Below are 20800 nucleotides of genomic sequence, written 5' to 3' on the forward strand. Positions count from 1 at the left end.
TACCATTCATGTTAATAAGAGGAAATAAAGATGCTTTATTTTTCTGATTTCTGTTTTCTTCACGTCTTAAGATTACTTCCACAATGACTCAGTTTTTTCTCCTACCCAGGAAGTTTAGAGTTCTCTCCCGCTGTGATCACTCACTTCCTGGCTGGAACGGCTATGACACTGACTCAGGAACCTCAGCACTGGCTTGGCCTAGAGCTCTATCTAGACTTGGACAGTCACTGAACTCATGTCCTAACTAACACTTTCACTCCAAGAGCCCTTCATTTGCATGGGCCTTTCCAGTTCAGGAATTCTCTGATTCTGGAACTCTCATATTAATCCATCTTTAAATTCATCAGCTACCAATGCCTCCAACGAGTCCATATTTAGAAGACAGCACACTCATATTCAAATCTCTATTCTCTCGTGTTAAAAATCTTTAGGATACAATTTCTTGAGACGCTTGACCACTTCCTCAGTATTGTCAATATCCCACCCCCAAAGGAAGACCGAAAAAGTAGGGTAAAGCTATATGCTTGTGAACCAGCAAAGTTTCTACAACCTTACTTTAAACAACAAAGGCATTAAGAGCGATAAAGTAACATTACTATTAAAGATGTGGTAAAATTTTCACCACAGAGAATCGGCTGTCAAGCAACTTTTTACTTTAATAATATCACTTTTGTCAAAGTGCTCAGTGAGATAAAAATATATGTATGAACGTAAAAACTTTTATATATTTCAAATTAGATGCTATTTCCTGTAAGAAGTAAATAAGAAATATCACTTGGTACATAACAACTACATTGTTTAAAAATATTCCAGATGTTTGAATTCTCCTTTATGACTTAAGTAAACACCACTCGTTCAGCAAGCATATTGCTTTCCTTAATAATGTTGTTCCACAAAATTATTAGTCTCAAAAACTCAGTGATGCTCCTAACTAAGAAAACTGTGCTTTACTTTGCTCAGTCAAAGCAATGCCTGCTTAAATTGCCTTTCAAAGCAAAATGTCTCAAACGGTTCTCAAAAAATGACTGAAATGAAAAAAGCTTACTTCTTGATGTCTTAAATCTTCCAATGAGCATTTTTGGGGAAAAGATACAAACACATACTTCACTTATCTGTAAAATAGGAAGCAGTGTTCCTCAGGTGGAAAAGGTATGAGTCCTGGGGTTAGGGAGATACAGGTTTGAAGCTCAGCTCTGTCATGTCCTAGCTGTAGGGCCTTGGACAAGCTACCTAACATTGTAGGACTTAGTCTCACCTTCTCTAAAATGGGGATAAAAGTACTAACCTCAGAGGTGTGATGTGAAGATAAAATTGAAGCATAGCAGCTGACAAACAGAAATAAGGTATTTTGCCCCTCCCATTATTAGGATAAACCACCTTACTTAAGGAGTAAAGATAGAATCCTCCAGCATTTTAAAATCAGGTCTTTTCAAACACAGCTCCCTATTCACCAAGGAAAGGTGGGAAAAGTAGATATACACATGCATTTGAAAGGCAGTGGGTGTTACCCATTCCCCATCAGCAGATTGTATTTCAAATACAAATTTGAGAGTACTGCAGATTTTGTGGGCAAGAAGTAAGCTCAGTGACTGCGCTATGCAGCTCGATTTTTTCAGGCTGGCTGGTGACTTGAACTTTATAATGCTGTATTCAGTAAGTTAACAAAACAGCCTCCAGGTTTAACAAAATGGTAGCCAGTAACCCTTCAAATGAAGGAAACTTCTAGAAAGCAAATGAAAAACTAGTGAAAGGCAATTGTGAAAATTATATCAAAGGTTTCAAGAAAAAATAAAAGCAGTTTAACACTAATTTGCTTACTGCATCACATGACAGATATCTGCTATCTTGCTTTATTTCCTCTGACCTAACCACACTAAGGTGTATATGCTTAAAAGGTTCTTACAAAAATGACCTGAGATATTTCCCCAAGTGATGGAATGTGATATAAACCACTCTAGAGAATATTCCACTCATATATAACCTCAAAGAAAGCAACATTAATATTTGGAAAAAAACAAGCTTTCTGATTCTTCATTGCTCTGCCCTTTTCCATGATTAATCTAGAGCACGTACCATGCCCTATAGTTACAGATGTTTCTTATGGGTCTGAATCATGAGTTATCTGCAAACTATCAGCCACTGTGGAGGCAGTACGTGTAGGTGCTGCTGTAGATTCAAGACACTCACTAAGCAGAACTGAACACCAAGCGTGTGGGAGGTTGAAAAATAGAAAAGCGGAAAAAAGATTATAGTTATAGTAGATTTCCACCCCTTTAATAGCGCAGTAAGAAGAGTGAAATGTACAGGTTTGAACTAGCGTTTACTTGAGCATTCTTCTAGTGGCCAACGGGTGTGCCTGCATTTGGGGTATTTTTCTAGGGAAAGTAACTATGTCCTACCACCTCTGAAAACTATACTTAGTGGCTTTGATTCATGGAAATTTGTTCTGCTTGTTTTGTGGAGACAGACATATCCCGGCAGTTCCCCCTTTTACTTCTACTGCAACTTTTGCAGCAAGAAGAAATTTTGTTCTTCCCCTATAGTCTTCTTTAAGCACAACCTGGAAGAAAGATGATTCCCACTAGGTGCAAGCAAAAGAGGGGAACCTGATTTTTAAATATAAGATTCAAACCAAATGTCATTACAGCACATTAAAGAACTGCTCAAATAATACTTTCACTGTGCTTCATTGAGCTTTGTTTTAGAAAACACTGCTGGAAACATGAGCAGGACTTGGGAAAAAAAAAAAAAAGACACTGTGTTAAAAAGGATTTTTGCTGCTACACTGGAATTTACTAAAAGATAAAGGGAGTACACCATTTGCCCATTTTAGCAGTAATCCCAGAAAACTGAAGATGGTCACCTGACATAATAGATTCTCAGGAGCACGCCAGGTAAATACAGACATTTTGCACCACTAGCAATGGCTACTGGAGAGTGAGTGTTTTGGAGCAGCAGTAACAGGGCCTCAACACTGAAAGTCCTCACTCCAAGGGAAGAACCGGGTCTCCTCCATGGCAGGAAGCTGCGGCCAGGTGTTTGCCAAAAGATGCTGGGTGAGCCTACATGCAGCCAAATGTCTTACATAGGCGCCTGGATTTATGAATCTGTTAAGGCATTAGCACATGTACCACCACAGACCTTAAGCCCTGAAACAATTAAACGGAGTAAGTATATTAGAATTAGGGGTATGGCATTTTAAAAGGAAGAAACAAACAAACAAAACTTCCCACATTGGAGAATAAACACCAAACAGAAAGCCCACGTCCTTTCTACATGACACTAGAATGATGATATTTTATGAGTAAATGGTCAACCCATTCAAACTCCCTAAAAGAGCACAAAAAATGTTCCAGAAAAATTTTTATCAGCTTTTAAGTTTTTCTGCTTAAACAAGTAAGCTTTAGTTTTAAAAAACCTCATTTCTTCAGCATTTTTTATTCCCCAGTGACACCAGATGAATGAGAACCTGCTACACTATTAAAGCTTTATGAAAGTTTAATTCATTATCAATACTATGATTTAATGATACGTGGTTAAATGCTAAACATTAATTTAGCAATATAAAAAGAGTCAAAGTGATAGCTAGGACACAGGAATGTTAAACCACTTCAAGTTCTATTTAAGATTACCAGAGGTCAAAATGACCTATTGGAGAATTATCTGCCTTCCAAAAATGTACATTTACAATTAAGAGGGAATATAAGGTGAAAAATCACAATAGTATTTCATATAAATATTTTGACCAAAATGAAAAGGTGCCATTAGAGTCATCTCAATTAAAAATGAGTAATGCATTATTGATAAGATCACCAAGAACAAAAGTAGCCTGAAACCAATGCTGTGAATATTTTTAAATTTATATTAAAACTTTTGTCATCGTACCTGCATTTATTTTAAGCTTGACCCAGTTTCTTTATTCCTTGAGCCATGATCATTTTCAAGGTGAACTACATTTTTGTCTACCTCCTCCAGCAGTTATAACTGCTGTGGTAGTTCAGTTTTTTGTTTTTAAACAGTATAGCTAAAGGAAATTTGCCATATGCCACTGATTTATTGAAAAAGATGTGCCAAGTATAAATATCTCATGTGGATTTTTAAAAACTAAAGCTAAGTCACATTAGAAACCCATAATTAGCCCTCATATATGATGTCAATGCAGTTACCTATAATATTCAAATAATTTTCCAACCAAATACCAAGTAATAATTTTAAATTAGAGGATGTGTTGTATTAATATATTCCACAGACACCTTACTGCTATTAGTTGTAGGAAGGTACGGTTTCAGTGATGATGGTTTTAACGATTTTAATCCCACACACATGAGAAATTGATTTCACAGGCTAATCCACACATGGCTTGATACCTTAAACTTCAATCAATTGCTGAAAATATATTTTCTATTTGCCTATATACAGTACTTGGAAAGTTGAGCTTGGCAGAGCAAAAATAGAAAGCTTAAACACAAAATGGTGTAAATTGAGGAAAGCAGAATTTGAGTAGGATTTCCCGATAGGTCATCAGAGGTTTACCTAGTATTTCCTAACTGACCCTTTCCCCTCTTCCCTTCTGAACCTCCAACCACCAACTCCAACATACCCAGGTTCTACTTAAAAAGCAACCAATAACCCAGCAGAGTAAAATAGGGCAGTACTGAGAAAAGTTCGTATTACCTTCCAGCCCACTCACTTATTTTAATGATTCATCAGGGAAACCCCAGTTGTTAAAATATACCTGAAATCTCACTAAACAAAAAAAAAAAAAAACCAAGCATGAAAAGATTTCTGCTTTGAAACATGTTGTCATTGATTCCCCTAACAGAACCTATTAAGGGTAAATGTGTAGTAAAAATATATTTTGCTGAAAAAGTTTCTTCAAAGTACTATAATACATTCTATTATGACATGGGGGGGAAAAGAGACAAGGATAAACAGATCCTATGAAAAAGTTATTATAAAAAATTTCATAAAAATCATGCATAGCAAATACATCCTAACCCCTAAAGCTTCAATGTAATCTCTGAAGACTGATAAATAATCTCACATTGAATGCAGTGCAATAAACTTGCAATCCTAAAACTATAGGCATTCACAATATTATACACAAATAAAGAAAGTCTGACCAATAGTAAGGCATGAAATTGGATTCCTGGGCATTAATTTGAATTGAAGATAACATACAACAGAAACTGATCATTATTCCATTTGATTATGGGGCATACAACCTAACATTTATGATAACTTGTATACTACTGTGTACTCAAATAGCAACATTTTTTTTTAATCTTGGGTTCATACTGAAAAAGATGTAGCACTCTAATATTCTATTCCCCCACAAGGCTATGGATATTCTAATTTCATCAACTCTGACTTTTGTTTCCTGCTGTGATAACTAAGAAGTGAGGACTTATGCACCAAAACCAAGATTTGGTAAGAAGACTTATATGCCACACTATTTGTGAGACAATTTAAAGCTACTTTCAAATGTGCTGTTCCAAATATATGATTTGCAATGATCTTTTAACACGTGCTCTTTTTAAAATTACAGTCATATATGCATATATGGCTATTTAATTTTCCCTGACAAATATTTTCATTCTTTCTTGATTTGGGATTTAACTTTCTGCTTAAAAATATCCATCACTTATGCCATGACTTGAATTAATACAAAGTCTTCGTTATAACTATCAGTTCAGTATCAAAGGCAAATTCGACAAATACCTACATGTACCGACAGTATGACATCATTCACTTGTTTTCAAATATGCCTAATTTCCACAAACAACTAGATATATATATGTATATATATATAAAACAAATTCATTACCTTACATTTTGTAGAGTAATAGTCCATATTAATAGCAAAATTATAACTGTGAAAATTTTTCTCTTAGTGTACTGCTTTAAATCCACGGACAAATAAAATATTAACCCTCTTTCAATTTTTCATTGCTATCATTTTCATGAATAATTTTAAACTATAAAAGTGCAACGAATTAGTTCTACTGAATACTAAAAATATTTTCAATTTGCTGACATTTTAAAATGTGGCAGTGTATTTATGAATCAATTTGAGATTTTATACCAGAAAATTATCTCATCACTCATTTGAACTATTGCATTACCCTTTTAACTAAGTCTCCACGCTACCACGCAATCCAGTTCCCATCACACCATTTTCCATAATCCAGCCACAAATAATCTTACAAAATGCAAATCTGATCATGAAGTGACATGTTCAAAAACCTTCCACATCTCCATCACCTAAGGACAAAACCCAAGGCGCTACACATGGCAGTTAAGACCTTCCTTTTCTGGCCTATTCCTTTCTTTTCACGACAGCCTTGCTTCCCTTTCTCTGACTTCAATCCTCTTCCCCCACTTCCCCAGGATCATCGTAGTAATACCAAGTACTCACACTCACATGTGTGTATTTTACACTTCTGTGACTTCACACCTTTATCTCTTTTCCGTCAGCCTTTTCTTCAAGTTCACCTGATGAAATTTTCTTAAAATTTCTGCATGTGAATCACCAACTCCAAGAAGCCTTTCCCAGAACTTCTCTTAAACATGACTTCTTTTCTACTCTGTACAGTAGCATTTTACTTGTTTCACTCTATTTCCATGTTCTGCTTCCCTGTGGGGCTGTAAAAAATTTGGAGGATGAGGATCATGTCATTATTTTCCTGGGGGTTATCCCAGGATCTGCTATATAGTGGATGTCACTAAGTTTTTTGTAGAGTTGAACTGAAGATCAGGAAGAAATGGGAAGTTGATTCTGCCCTTAAAGAAGTAACACTGCTTTCACCTGAACACAGGTCCTGAGCAAACCAGTGTCAGGCAGCACTATACTTGCTACTAGTGATTTCCCATTATTCCTGAAGCCTAAACCAAATCAAGCAGCTAGTATATCTGAACACATTTTTTTTGTTGTTCTTTTGGTTTTTTGCGGTATGCGGGCCTCTCACTGTTGTGGCCTCGCCCGCTGCGGAGCACAGGCTCCGGACGCACAGGCTCAGCAGCCATGGCTCACGGGCCCAGCCGCTCCGCGGCATGTGGGATCTTCCCGGACCGGGGCACGAACCCGTGTCCCCTGCATCGGCAGGCTTACTCTCAACCACTGCGCCACCAGGGAAGCCCCTGAACACATTTTATACTCTCTTTCAAATACTTATTCTTTTTTCTTACTGTTCACTGAATTTACTGAAATGAATAAATTATTTTCATGTAGATGCGTGTTTGTCTTAACCTACTAATGCAACAGAAGTAACAGTGATTAAAGATGTGGGAGAAACACCATAAGCAACTGAATTCTAGGCCAAAGCAAGTTTCACGGCCTAAGAGAATATCTCTGAGATCCATGAATTTTGAAAATCACCTACCGTTTTTTTATTCTGTTTGATCTATCATCATCCTAGTTTAATACTAGAAGTGGAAGTAGGATGAGTAACCAATTCCCTCACCATCAATCTGGAGATCCCATTCCACATTTAATAATTAGGCTTTTATTCAACAGGGAAGAAAAAAAGGCATTTTTAAATACTTTCTGCCAACAATTATGCATTTTATAAAAGTTTGACGAGATGAATAATGCATTTGCTTTCTCAAGATGGCATTTCTCCAAGTTTCCCACCTTCCTGAAATGGGCTGCAAATCAGCTTCAGTGGGAGAAAATAGGGCTACCTGACCCATTCGGATATGGACCCCTAAGTGGAGAAGCCAGGGTGAATTGCAGAATCATAGATGGAAGGAAGGCTGGTGCCACTGTTCGATCACTTCTCTTTTATAGAAGAAGATATAGAGACTACTGGCATCAAAGAATAAGTGACAGAGAAAGGTTTAAACCCAGGGTTTCTAACCCCATATTCACATATTTTTCCATTATACTTCATTCCAGGTACCTGATATGACCTAAGTAGAAGGTGCCTCCATTTCCTAGTCTTTGTAGTTTTTGGATTGAATATCAATATTTAATAATTATTACTACGTAATGGTATATATTGCAGTATAAATGTATATGCATGTGGAATGTAAATGTCACTATAAGATGATAGATATATTTATTGCATATTACATTTAATAAGAACTCCCAATAGTTTGTAAATCTAGGACATCGGTGGTATAAGTCACACAAAACTGAACACCAAATGGTTAGGATCACAAAACTCAAACTTTTGTAACTTCTTCCTGAGTCCTGTATAATCATCCCTCCTCTCACCTCACAACCCTTATCCTTCATCCCCAAGCTCTAGACTGGCAATTTTTTGATAGGATAATAGGATGGACAAAAGACAATATCCAAGATTCATATAGCAAGAAAGGTGTGGAGGGGGAGGGGGGGAGGTCAGCCATAGGGCTATATTCAGTCTATTTCATAATTAGCTACAGTCACCATCAAACAAAGTTCAGGTCCCCTTGATGTAACAATCTGTAGTACTTCTCAGTACTTACCCCTTGTAGACTATATTTACATGAGTCATTACATAATACCCATTTCCTCCCCTGGATATTAAGTTCCATGAGGAAACTGACCAGGTCTGCTTGATTATCACTACACCCCCAGCACGTAGCAAACAGAAGGTGTTCAACAAATGTGCATTGAGTCTATAAACACATAAAACCCTTTAGCAGTGGCCTCGACAATTTCTTTCTAATTCATCCAAGACCTTTATTATTATCAACCACAAATAATCACCCCTTACTACCACTAAGTACTATTTACTCTCATGGACAGAACGTAATGCACACTTTCTATCACCATCTAAATATAACAGGTGGCATCTTATTGTATTCAAAAGGATACACCTCATTCTAAGGAAAACAGTTCTGCCAACAGCCCTGCTGAGGTGTTTGGAAATCATGTTTCATACCATGGCCAACTACCTTCTCTGACCTGACTGGACTCTGTAAGAATATTTAACCAAAGGACAGTCAAGTCTATAACCTGGAAGGATTCAACCGGTTTAATCATTAGACTGACATTTTTTATTAGACAGAAGCATTATCTTGCTACCCTACATGGACTTCTATGCCAAATTTTAACTCAGACCTAGCTTGTGCAAGGTAATTATAAATATATACACCAAACAAATTTAAAACAAAATGACTAACAGATTCTTAACTACCATGGCACTAGTGCCTCTCACTCAAACATCTTTTAAGAACTTAATACGTATTAACTAAAAAAAAATTATTGAGAAGTTTCCCTCTCCAAGTGGGAGGCACATGTCACATTTTCAGTTAATTCTGAAACAAAGATAGCAAAGTTACACTAACACTCAAGCATTCTCAACGTCCTATTTGAAGTGCAGCAAACCAAGCAAACATGGGTGGCATTCCCTTGATGAGCTGAAATAAATGTCACCAAGTATAACGTTCTGGATTTACTCACTTCCAGTGAAAAATAAATAGGACATAATCTCACAACTAAATCTGTTTATCAGTGAGGGAAATCAACTTAAAAGAACTGCAAAATCAGGGGGCAAAATAGTATCAGGTAAACAGTTGGGAGAAGAAAAAGAAATTTCCATAGAGGAGCAGAGGGCCAGAAACAGAAATCCTTAGTACTGATGTTAGATACCTTTAATATTTTAAAATTCATTTTATATCAGTGAAAGTCACCCTGCAGTAACATATTTTTTAAATGGTGTTAGGAAGTATGAAGTGAAGCCAGTATTAGAATCTGTCCTTTAAGATCCAAATCAATAAAACCATAAAGATGTATCAATTAAAATATTTAGTGTCACTTCTCTCATCTCCAAAGTTCCACATGAATATAGAAATTTATTAGAAGTAGCATTAGTTAAAAGTGCGTTTTCTTCTATTTATTTATTGTAACAGGTCTTTTTCTAGTTGCCATATATTTTTCAAGCATCTTCTGATTTGCCAGTAGTCTAAGACATTTATTGGTGGTTTAAGAAGTCATCTCTAGATACAGTCTAGAGATTGTTACTGATAAATTTTTAAAAGCCCAAAAACCCAGTTTAGACCAGGATTGAGTAAATCTGGGGCTAATAGACGTGGTAATGAGAGCTGTATCACTATTTTTAAATATCACAAGGGGTATATCATTAGCTACTCACTATTATAAGAGAAAGAGTCAGTCTGATAATAATAGACTGGGATTTTAATATCCCGAAGATATTTAGGAATGAGCCTATTGAGTAATGTAAAGGAATTACACAGACGAGGGTATATAATTTCTAGAAGGTCTACTATTCTCCATAGTTTTGCACAGGCTGGCCCATTATCATCTGACACACAAGTTTCCACTAAAAGATGATAAGAAGCAATAGCTCAAAGTTCCCAGATTGCAGCAAACACTATGCCTTTTATCTATCTAGTGGCCTTGCTTGCCACTATTATCTCTTTATCAAATGGTTTTTCAAGGAGACATTCCAATAATACAAATATTTGGTCTAATGAGGCAGACCCTACAGCACAGAGTATTCTTTACAAACTACTCAAAGCCGCACTCTGCATCCTCCTATCTCTTAAGGAAATAATTTCACAGTTTGCAAACAGTGTGTTCCAACAGAGTAAGGTTGCTTAGGAGTTAATTAATTCCCCCTTGCATCTCTACTGGCATATATGTGTTCCATATCTGGGACCGTAAGTCTCTCTACTGGATTAATTAGCATACAAAGTTAACAAACAGCCTGAATCACTGTTGAGAGAGATAATAACTTAAACTCCTAAAACTAGCTATATAATATTCTGTATTTCATATAATGGTCGTTCAACTGATTTTAGCAGAACTGAATGAAGTAAAGAAATACTTTGCTTCCACTTATTATCGCTCTTGCTCAATGCTCTAATGTCCCTTTTCCTGCCTTGTTTCTAAACTTTACTTGCAAGAACTAAATTTAAAATATCAGATAAACTCCTTCAGATTGTTCAGGGTAAATGCCTGCCAGGCGCAATGTGTTACCTCTCCTGGGAGTACCTGTAGGAGACAAAGGAGTGACAGGTGATGGTGAAATTTCAGCCATCTGCAAAGTACAGTTGATCCTTGAAGAACAAGAGGAAGAGGGGGGTTAATCCATGTATAATTTATAGTAAGTTCCTTTCAATGTGTGAATCCAACCCACCACAGACCCTAGAGTACTGTAGTATTTACTACTGAAAACTATCCCGGTATATGCAGACCCATGCAGTTCAAACCTGAGTTGTTCAAGGGTTAATTGTAGATGAGAATAGCTGTGAATTAAAAGGAGCCTTCTCAAGTCCTGCAAACACAGCCTGAAGGCTGCTACCTACTCTACTAATGCATAAGGCTAGATCTGCTTGAAAGTATTAAAATGTCCTATCACATTTGAACATAATACAAAAGGTTTGAAAACTATGCATATCTTTTGATTCAACAATAACACTTCTAACAATTAACTCTGGAACTTGTCAAGAATCTTTCTTAAAGTCTTTGCCCCAAATTGAAAACAATCAAAATATCAAAAAAAAAAAAAAAAAAAAAGGATTTCTTATGAACAACTGATCAGTGATCAAAAATCATAATGAAAATGAAGACTGTTTACTGGCATGGGAAAATGTCTCTACTATTGTGTGACTGCATGAAATGAATGTATTAAAATATATGACGGAATGACTAGATAAACGAGAGAGTGCACCTGCACACAGGTAGATAGAAATAATCATTCATGGTAGAATTATGAGTGATTTTGTTTTTCTCTTTGTACTTCATTTTATTCTTCAAGTTATCTTCACTGAATATGTTTCAACTTAAAAGAAACTATAAATTTTTCTTAACTTTAGGGAAGGAGGCCAAATCATTTGAAATAACAAACTACTTCCCAATTACTGAAGGCTTACTCCCCTTCAGGAGATTGCAAGTGGTTTTCAAATTATTTTAACTGCTATTGCTATAAGGAAAGTTATTAAAAAATAATCATCAAGGGTTAAACTAATGCAGCTAGGGTTAGTCACAAGCACTATAATTTGATTTTGCAAATACTGCTTGCCTAATGCATGAAATAAAAGTAATACTCAATTAATTTAAAAATGTACTCGAGGGACTTCCCTGGTGGCACAGTGGTTAAGAATCCACCTGCCAATGTGGGGGACACGGGTTCGAGCCCTGGTCCGGGAGGATCCCACATGCCGTGGAGCAACTAAGCCCGTGCGCCACAACTACTGAGCCTGCGCTCTAGAGCCTGCAAGCCACAACTACTGAGCCTGTGAACCACAACTACGGAAGCCTGCACGCCCTAGAGCCTGCGCACCGCAACGAAGAGTAGCCCCCGCTCCATGCAACTAGAGAAAGTCCGCATGCAGCAACAGACCCAACACAGCCAAAAATAAATAAATTTTTTAAAAAATGTACTCTAATTATTAAATAATTATAAAAAGATCAAGATCTTTATTTACTATATATAAGAAATCTGGAGCTGTACTTCGACAGATCGTGTTAAGAACTAAAATATTATTTTGGTACTTATGGTTTTGAATAGGAACATGGGTAAGTATAGCACAAACTCAAAGTTTTAAAGTTCAAGTGAAATGTCAAAATTAATTGGAGCTGTAAATAATTAGGTATGCGTCTTGAAATAAGGGGAAATATTTAATTAAGGTGAATAAAACTGAAAGAACTTCTAGTTTCACACTTAATTTCCAAAGTGTCTGTATTACGAAAGAAGAAAAATGTTATTGCATTATCATCCATATGTGTTACACATGTTTGAAAAAAGAAAGAGACTCATTGGCTATCCAACTACTAGAGACACCGTCCTGCAACATTAAAAGACTGTCTCCTCTCATAACCACTCAGATCGTTCCTATATTTAGATACATGCAATAGATGAATGGATACTCAATAAATATTAACTGGATACTTGATAAAGTTGAATTTTATGGCAGGTGAATTATATCTCAATAAAGCTGTTATTTTTAATTAATTAATATTAACTCAATGGCAACTCAGGCTTAGTAGAGAAGTATTTTCAAATGGAGCCTCCAAGTTCTAGTACTTTTTACAATTTAAACACCATGTTTCATTTTCAAGTAGTAAGAAATAACTCTATTATTCCTGGAATTGTTTTCCAATGTAACTGTTTCATCATATTTCATTTTTAAAACCATCTATACTGAAACACTTCACTTACAAATGTAGACAGAAAACAACCTACCACTAAAAGTATACAAATAATTAAAAATTAACCTCCAGAAAACACAAAAATACTAATAAAAATATGAAACATGTAAATGAAAAATTAGAGACAAGCTTATCATTCCATCTATTTTTAAAGGGACACCTATCAATATATAACTTTCCATATTTTAAAACGAGCACGAACTTGATATGAAGAAGAAATCCTAATCCTAATCCTAGGAAAGCGCCACGTGGCGTTTTTTAACTTTATTGCCAATTTGTTGACTCTCTGTCCCAGAGCAGATCACCTCCAACATTAGTACTCTGACCTTACAGAAAAGTGACAGATAAAGTTTATGGTGAGAAAAAATGAGTTTCTATGGGTTTCCAAATGGGAATTCTTATGACACCAAAAGCCATATAATAATATTGATTTTGAGGGCTTCCCTGGCGGCGCAGTGGTTAAGAATCCGCCTGCCAATGCAGGGGACACAGGTTCGAGCCCTGGTCCGGGAAAATCCCACATACTGCATAGTAACTAAGCCCGTGCACCACAACTACTGAACTTGCGCTCTAGAGCCCGTGCTCCGCAACAAGAGAAGCCACCGCAATGAGAAGCCCGCGCACCGCAACGAACAGTAGCCCCGCTCTCTGCAACTAGAGAAAGCCCCTACACAGCAACGAAAACTCAATGCAGCCAAAAATAAATACATAAAATAAATAAAATTTTTTTAAAATAATAATAATATTGATTTGATAACCAAGTTTTTTACTGCCAAATTACAAGCTTCAGATTTCTGGAAAAATATCCAAGTGAATTTGCAGTAAAATACAATAAAAGAGATGGCTGAGCTCATGATCAGCAGTCTAGATTGCTTCGTAAACTTTAAATATACATATAAAATAATTTTTTTAATCAGGTCTTTTTTAAAGTTTTCAGTATCTCAAGACTGACATTTTTTACTTTGGGACTGACTGATGCTCTTCCAGACATTTATCCAAAGTCAGTCATAAGCTCACACCTTTCTGAGAAAATATAAACAAGGATTATTTTCTTGTAAAACCATCCTCAAAAATCAATTAGAATATTCAAAATATTCCATTCTCACAAATGAAAATAAGTTGCTTGCTGAAATGACAGTCTTCCATTTCACTGCCTTAAAAATTAAGCTGGCATGGATAATAAAAGTGTTTTCTAACTGAATATGCTTGGCATTCAAATATTTTTAAAATAAATACTAATCCATAATTAGATTTCACAGGCACAATCTATAAAAAATAGAATTTGTTTTTATTTTTCTGAGAGCAATATTAATGATTTGCTATCATAAAAGTTGTAACAATACCATTGCTTGCATAAAACAATAAACAAACCCGCAAATGAATGTTTACTTTCTTTTTCAGTCTAGTTTTTACCATTCATTCATTTAGCAAATATCTATCGTGCCTGCTACGTGCCCATCACTGTTCCGGGTACTTGGGGATAAACTGGGCAACAAAACAAATGTTCCTGTTATCATAAGAAATTTCTTTCTAATTGGAGTAAAACGACAATCATCAAGTAAATGTATATCAGATGGTGGCACGTACTATAAAGAAAAATAACACAGGGTAATGGAGAATAAAGGCTGCTGAGGATGGATTGGGGAAGGGCAGGATTTTATATGGAGTTGACTGAGGACGCTTCACTGATGATGAGATGACATCTAAACAGAAACCAGAAGAAGAGAGGGAGGAGGCTCTGCAGACCTGGATCTAAAGCCTCCCAGGCAGCAGGCACAGCAAGATACTGAGATGGAATATGCTTGGCATGTGCAGAGCAGGAAGGTCTGTGTGACGGCAAAGCATAAACGAATTTGCTTTACTCAACAAGCATTTATTGAATGATTACATTCTGAAAATTAGGCTAAGTGTTTTGTGATATTAAAATGACCCAAATATAGTTTCTGGACTCAAGCCTGGATATAATTATAATACAGAGTGAAAAATGTTATTAACTAGTTGAACTGGTTCTCAAAGAGGGACCAATAGTAAGTTCTACTTCAAGAAGATGAACCAAGAGCCTAGGAAGTACAGCGGCCAAAATCCCAATTACAAAGAAGAACTGAAGAAATGTGCAGATACTCTTGGTTCATTCCACAACCATTCAACTCTTTTCTCCTTTTGCTTTCTTCTGTTGTAGAATTCAGGCTAAAATACTTAGTCTCCCAGTTGTGGGCAAGACTGTTCCACAGTCTTCCAAAATGACATAGTGGAAAGAAGGCTCAAAATTGGTAAGCACCCACTATTGGGAGCCAGGACACTGCTGCACAACTCTGAACAAATCAACAACCTGCAGGGCTTTTAGCTGACCCACCCCAGGCCTCTGGTATCAGGCCCTCCCCTCCCAAGCCCTTCTGCCCTCAGCCTCCCTTATCATCCTCAAGCTCGACAACATTTAATCTGTCTTCCATTCTTCCTCTGAAATTTACAGGTACCTCAGTGTCCATCCTCTCAAAAACCTATGATTATTTCTACCTAAGAAAGAAAATTAATTAACAAGAAACAAGACCTCTTACAGTTTGGTCCCAAGTTCCTTTTTAGCCTCAGTTCCTATCACTGCCACAAGCCTACCATTACTCCAAACACAACAGACTCCCTGCCATATATCAAACATTCCATATACATTCCCACCATCAAGCACTGTTAGTGCTACTTCTTCTTTCTGGAATCCTTTCACCTTTACTACCTGTCACATTCCTACATATATACAGTTCAAGACTCCACTGAAACCCCATTTCATCCATGAAGGTTTAAGTCAACTTCTTACCCATATTCAGCCCATCAGAAGTAATTACTCCTTCCTCTGTAGTAGTAACACCAGCTTGGCTTACACCCCAATAAGAGCAGCTACCACAATCCTACTTATACTATCGTTGTACAGTATATGTGTGTGTCTTCCCAACCAGATTTTGTTTCTCTGGCAGCAGAGTTTGTGTACAATTCATATTTATATCTATGCATAATCCAAGCAAAGTACTTTGTATGCCAGGCATTCAATTAATGTGTTTCAAATTCTCGTCAATAGACTACACGAAGCCCTCGCAAAAGGCGAGGGGGCAAAAGAGGTATTCCTGAATTGAAGATTACAGCAGCATTATACAGTGAACCGTCCAGCAATCAGCTATTCAAGTAAGTTCTAAATCATTGCAGGTATCATTGAATAAGGACAAAGACAACAAAAAGTAAACCATGAGTGCTTACTGGGCAGCATAAAATTAAAGAGGAATGGGGAAATGCAAAGCCTAAAGCTACCTATATTAGGAAGTATTACCAAGGGATACTCAAACAATTCAGTTAACAAATATTTACTAAGTGCCTGCTTTAGGCCAGACACTCTATTAACTGCTGAGAATACAAAGGTGAAAAATAGTGAGAAAGGGCTGAACTTTTACAAGCAATATTTTTAAGTGCAAAGTGTTGGCCTATAAATTATTACTTCCTGAAGTATGACCAAAACAGCATCTTAAGGACCAAGAGACTGACTATGGATACCCAATTCCAAATCTAGAAAACTATCTTGACTAAATTGTGATTATGTAGGCACTCTCTCCCAGGACTGCTTCTGAATGTTAAAAGGGCCTCCTCTATTTTCAGTGACTATAAACTGCTCAGATAGAAAATTTGAGTTCCAGATACTTGAATACATTCCCTGCTCTGAGATAAGTTCTATCCATGCACAGGTTGTTTTAGTAATTAAGGTGCCAACAACCCTGCCATCGTGAATGAAAAGGGAGGAATTTATTAAAAGAGTGCTATATAGGGGATGTTGTATGGGAGATAGTGGATAGTTGTTTGCTTTGTCCTCTGAGGTCAAAATAAAAGAAACAGAATGAAAATACAACAAAAGGGATTTAGGTTAGACATAGGAGGAGTTGTGAAGCACTGATTCACACTACCAAGTTATACTCTGAGCCATTTGTTCTGCAGATTTTGAAAAAAGAGATAGCCTGCTTTCTTCTTAGTTTAGGGCAAAGCAAGCAGATGTAAAGATGACTTCTTAGGGTTTCTTTCAGACATGTTTTTCTATTGTATGTAACCATTTGCATGCACAGTGGAAAAATATGAAGCTATCATTCTAAGAATTAAAAGAAAGAATATAGCCAAAATGCCATCTAGGATAAATTCTGATTTAGTGTGCTCTTAGCCATAAGGCTTCCAAGGATCTAATAACTCCTCCTTATAAGTCAACATCAATAATATAAATTATCGGGGGCTTCCCTGGTGGCACAGTGGTTGAGAGTCCGCCTGCCAATGCAGGGGACACGGGTTCGTGCCCCGGTCCAGGAGGATCCCACATACCACGGAGCGGCTGGGCCCGTGAGCCATGGCCACTGAGCCTGCGCATCAGGAGCCTATGCTCCCCAATGGGAGAGGCCACAACAGTGAGAGGCCTGCGTACCGCAACAACAACAACAAAAATAATAATAATATAAATTATCAAATGACTTATTTACCTCATTAATAAACTCAAATTGCTTATTTCTTCAAAAACTGAAATCTTAATATATGAGAACTACAAAATATCCTTGTTTAAACAATAACCTATTCATGGAGTTAAAAAGAAATTATATTTTTTTATTTACCCATGAATAACTTGCTCCAACAAAAATATTGGTACTAAGTCATTTTGAGGATTTTTCTATAACCCTTATAACTGAATATCGTCTACTCAAAACGACTTTGACGTCTTTACATTGATGTCCCCTTAGCAATAATGAACAATTTTATAAAATTTAGTCCACAACCCTCAGAAATTAAAAATATGACTATGCCCTTTACATGTATAAATGATTTATACCAATTATATTAACAAATATATTTCCTAGTACTTATTCATTCATTTAACAACTGTTTTATTGAGGGTCTATCTAGGCACTGTGCTGAGTGTAGTAGGGACACCAAGATGACCTAATTAGAGTTTCTGTCCTCAGTCACAGAAACATAACCTCACAATACCAAAACACATGTACTGGATGTCAAAAGGGAACAAACATCAAGTTGATTTTTTTTTTTTTTTTTTTAACAAATTTATTTATTTATTTATGGCTGAGTTGGGTTTCTGTTGCTGCGCGTAGGCCCTCTCTAGTTGCGGCGAGCGGGGGCCGCTTTTCGCTGTGGTGTGTGGGCTTCTCATTGCGGTGGCTTCTCCCGCTACGGAGCATGGGCTCTAGGTGTGCGGGCTTCAGTAACTGTGGCTCGCAGGCTCTAGAGCGCAGGCTCAGTAGTTGTGGCACACGGGCTTAGCTGCTCCGCAGCATGTGGGATCTTCCCTGACCAGGGATCGAACCCGTGTCCCCTGCATTGGCAGGAGGATTCTTCACCACTGCGCCACCAGGGAAGCCCAGCAAGTTGCTTCTGATAAATGGAATACTTATAAATGGAATGGAATATTTCCTGCCATATCAATAAACAAAGGATGCCACAGTCATCAACGATTGCAACCCTCCAGTGTGAGCTGGTGAGCCCTGCGGAGGCGCAGGGCTGAAAAGAACACCTGCCATCTAGCAGCCATCAGACTGCGGCCACTCCCTGCAGTGAGCCCTAAGGAAACTCAGGATGTGAAAATACAGGATACTGGCCCCAGATAGCTGAGGTGCATATCAAAGGAATGATTTCAGTAAGCCCAGATTCTCAAATCTTCCCGTACATAGAAAAGCACTAAAGTCCTTGAGATATCTGGTTTTCTTTAATTAACAGTAATCTTTTGACATTCCGACTACATGCCCTTTTGTTGCAAAACTCCTACATATCCTGGCTCCTCCCCTCACCTCCTTGGAGCAGTTTCTCAGAGTTATCTGAAATGCTGTCTCCCGGGCTGCAGTCCTCATTTTGCCCCAAATAAAACTTAACTTGCAACTCTCACGTTGTGCTTTTTTTTTTTTTTTGCGGGCCTCTCGCTGCTGTGCCCTCTCCCATTGTGGAGCACAGGCTCCAGACGCACAGGCTCAGCGGCCATGGCTCACGGGCCTAGCCGCTCCACGGCATGTGGGATCTTCCCAGACTGGGGCACGAACCCGTGTCCCCTGCATTGGCAGGCGGACTCTCAACCACTGCGCCACCAGGGAAGCCCTGTGCATTTTTTTAAGTCAACACTTTCTACAAGTACCCGGGAAGTTCAAAGGTCCAAGCAACTAACTATACAAAAAGAACTAAGGAAGTATGGCAGATAACTTTAGGATGGATCAGTTGACACTCATTCCAATTCTCCTTCTCCCTGCCTTCCTCCAAAATAAAGGCTAGAAAGCTAAATACTCTTTATCTCATTCTAGAGGTAGTTAGGTGACACACTTTTGGCCCCTGAGATGCAGGCAGAAGTCCCCAGGAGCGGGCTTCTCTTTCTAAAGAAAAAGAGAAAGTTCTCCATGATAAATAGGCTTCTGGGCTCCCTTTACTTTTCTTCCTGCTTCAAAGTAAACACAATTTCTATAGGTACAAAAGTCATCTGTGGAATAAGAAGCAAGCATTACGTGCTAAGGATGATGGAGAAGGATGATGTTACCTGGCCACCTGATGAACTAACTGCCTCCCGACTTCTTACGCCAGGAGACAAATAAAACCCTTACTCATTTAAGTCACAGTCAGTAAGATTTTCTACCACTTGGAGCCAGAGGCATTTTTACCATTAAAAGAAAGCTACAACAAAGAGATGTTTGAGTTGGACTATGGATCCTTCTTCCTTAATTCAGCTGTTATCTAGTCCTTTCTAGCTAGAGGAATTAAAAACAATTTTGAATTTTCATGTCCACAGTTTTACTATAGTATTCTGTAATCCAGATTACTTAAATAAACATGTTCTAACTCTTCCACAGAAATACATCTATTGCATAGTCATTACAAGATTTTTTATTTATTTCTTTTCCTAACTGACACCTACAATCCCCCCAAACCTATAAAATAACATTTCTTATAGCATGATATAAATCATTCATGTATGTAATATACACATACAAATAAACAGCTTAAGAAAGGGGTAAGAAATGAGAATAAAGAGAGAAGGAAAGAGGAACCTAGCTTATTTGAAAGTATAAACTATGTTTTTCAATTTTGTGAGCATCTTAAAAAGTATCTTCATAATAAGTTAAAGACCTCAAGATAATAGTATTTTTAAAATAGGAAAGAATCCCGGCAACTTGAAATCAGTGTCTCTGTTTCTGAAAAAATTTCAAACTTGAAAAATACATATCCAACAAGTATTCTTCATCCAATTTATCACTAGCATTATTATATCATTGCCATATCCCACCTATCTCTATTAGCCTCCCTAAGGTAGTAATCTGTCTCTCTAGGTAAGTTTCAGTTGGACATATTTTAAATGTGTACTGTTCTTGAGATCGTTTCAATTGTACACTGCTAAAAAGATTCATTAATTTCAACCACCATCAACTCCATATGCCACACATACTTTTCTTCTGCCTTTTTTGTTCAAATATATTTCACTGTGGCCATTCAGAGGAAAATTACACATTCCAATAACATTTGAGTTCCTCTCCGTTACCCTTTCAGTGGCTCAGGGTAATGAGAGAGTAAAGAATCATGTTCTTCACAGGCTCTCCTTTTTTTTTTTTTTTTTTTTCCATTTGGTAGAACTTCAGCTTCAAATCTCTTGTGCCAAAAAGCAATGGGTAATGTCTAATGCTCTTCTCTAACAGTAGTACT

The 20800-nt window shown here is 37.2% G+C and overlaps 1 protein-coding gene across 1 annotated transcript in view; it reads right to left on the bottom strand.

Moving 5' to 3' along the window:
- The window catches only part of GTDC1 (glycosyltransferase like domain containing 1), a 385793-nt gene that overhangs the window by 278253 nt on the left and 86740 nt on the right, over positions 1 to 20800 (bottom strand). The window contains exon 4 of the mRNA XM_065880389.1: positions 2495 to 2560. The gene's annotated coding sequence lies outside the window, so the exon portion shown is untranslated. The remainder of the gene's footprint in view (positions 1 to 2494; positions 2561 to 20800) is intronic.

Source organism: Phocoena phocoena, chromosome 7, assembly GCF_963924675.1.
Source record: "Phocoena phocoena chromosome 7, mPhoPho1.1, whole genome shotgun sequence".
Taxonomy (NCBI): domain Eukaryota; kingdom Metazoa; phylum Chordata; class Mammalia; order Artiodactyla; family Phocoenidae; genus Phocoena; species Phocoena phocoena.